A 2,227-nucleotide genomic window follows, 5' to 3' on the forward strand; every position below is an offset into this window, starting at 1 on the left:
CCCACAAATACTAGGGACCATACATTTTGGTTCATTCTGATCATCTCAACAATCAAAATTTCAAGGTCTGGGGACCACCCTTCAAGACCAGGTCTAAATTGCAAGTTCTTGCCTCAAACAAGGAAAAAAATACCTGCTTCTTTGTTTTATATATATATATATAAAACAAAGAAGCTATATATATATATACCTAGCTTCCACTCTTTCCATAGACAAACAAGCCTTGGGCTCACAACTTGTTAGCATTGTATTTAGGTTAGGTTATCTGGCCTTGGGTACATTGTTTCTTCATATTGCTGAAAGACATTGAAAATCTCTAAAGGTATATTTTGGGGGGCACTTGAATATATACCAGTAAATAAAAGGTGTCATCTAGAGCCGGGCGGGGTGGCACATGCCTTTAATCTCAGCACTTACTCAGGAGGCAGAGGCAGGCAGATCTCTGTGAGTTCGAGGCCAGCGGGGTCTACAAAGCGAGTTCCAGGAAAGGCACAAAGCTACACAGAGAAACTTTGTCTCGAAAAACAAAAACAAAGTGTCATCTCTACAATATTTGTCCTTTTTGTATTTTAAAACTTATTTCATCAAACTTCACAGATTTTTTTTTTGTGTGTAAGACTTTTGTATTTGATATTTGGAGTAAGTTTATCAAACAGTGAGTGTGTACTTCAGAAACATTTCCCCTTGAAACTTTTAAATATGCATGAAGAGTTGAAGCACCCACTTCACAAATCAATTCTTTCTGTACACATTTTAGTTTAATATTATGTGGCTGTGGAGAAATTTTCCTGCAGATATATCATTTCATGATATTTCTTGGGAAGTCATTAACAAGCATCTATTCCTCCCAAATAGGGCACCAGAATGAGACAGACCAAAGACACAGCTCCAAGCAAGTCTAGGTTCCTAACAGACTCATTGCATCACCAAAGAGCCTAGAATTGCAGATGATGGCTTAGACTGAGTCCTTAGGCTCAGTTTGTAGCCAGCTCTACCAGAGCAGTTACTTCCTGCTAATATAACCTTGAAAAGGAATTTTTGTGAATATTATATTTTTATGAGATTCATGAGCTTCTTAAGCCTTATGACATTCTTTCCAGAACACTGAAATTTAGTTGAAATAACTAAACAGCATACATTAACACAAGTAGACTAATATACATATATGTATATACACAAAATATCTAGACTTGCATATGTAAATACTTTATCTCTATGATATTGATACTTTTTCAAAGGGGCAAAGAAATTATTTTAGTAATGTGAAATGCAGCCGCGCAGGCGCAGATGTCTGATTCCAAGTATAAGCCTGTGCCCCTGGCCGCTCTCCCTAGTACCCTCAACCCTGCCAAGTATGACATGTCTCTGAAGACCCGAAAGGTGCAGGTCGAGCGCTTGAGCATAAGGGCCCAGCTTAAACGGGAATAACAGCTTGAGTACAACGACCCCAAACGCACATCACACGTCGATGACCCTGCCTTGATTCGTTGGACCTATGCAAAATCAACAAATGTTTATCCTAGTTTCAGACCCACTCCAAAGAAATCACTTTTAGGGGCTGTGGCAGCATTTGGGGTCCTCATCTTCTGGTATTCTATTTTTAAAACAGACAGGGACAGAAAGGAAAGACTTATCCAGGAAGGAAAATTGAACTGAACTTTAAAGATGTCCTGTTAAGTTTGGCAAGGATGACTCTATTCTTGCATAAATAAATCTTCTGTTAATCACTAAAAAAAAAATGCAGCTATAAAAATACATTATAAAATTAAGTAGTACTTATATATTTTTAAAATGAAAATTTGGTTAAATTTAAATATTCCCATATAATCTGCATTTGTTTATCTGAATGTTGTCTACATATATATTAATAATAAGATGATTTTTCATTAAAAAAAACACAGGCCCTAGAAACATCATAACTTTGAACATGGTTATCTCTCAGGAAGAGTTTTGGTATGAAAATATTTTAAATGATGTCATCAATTAAATTCTATTAAATTTTAATACTTGAAAATATAGCTTTTTAAACATATTTTCTTTCTGCTACTGCCAATGCCACACATAAAGACAAGACCTAAATTTATGCAGGCATAAATGTAAATGCACGTGAAATAAATTTCAAGGCAGTTATTAAAAATATTTATTATTCAATACTGGCAAAGTCCACAGACAAGCTTTACCTGAGAAATGTATTCAGAGCCATTTTAAAACAATCGTAGTGAATGCA

The 2,227-nt window shown here is 35.6% G+C and overlaps 1 pseudogene; it reads left to right on the forward strand.

Moving 5' to 3' along the window:
• Nucleotides 1-1,287: 1,287 nt before the first annotated feature.
• Nucleotides 1,288-1,656, forward strand: LOC114701088 (annotated as a pseudogene).
• Nucleotides 1,657-2,227: the final 571 nt, after the last annotated feature.

Source organism: Peromyscus leucopus, chromosome 17, assembly GCF_004664715.2.
Source record: "Peromyscus leucopus breed LL Stock chromosome 17, UCI_PerLeu_2.1, whole genome shotgun sequence".
Lineage (NCBI taxonomy): Eukaryota > Metazoa > Chordata > Mammalia > Rodentia > Cricetidae > Peromyscus > Peromyscus leucopus.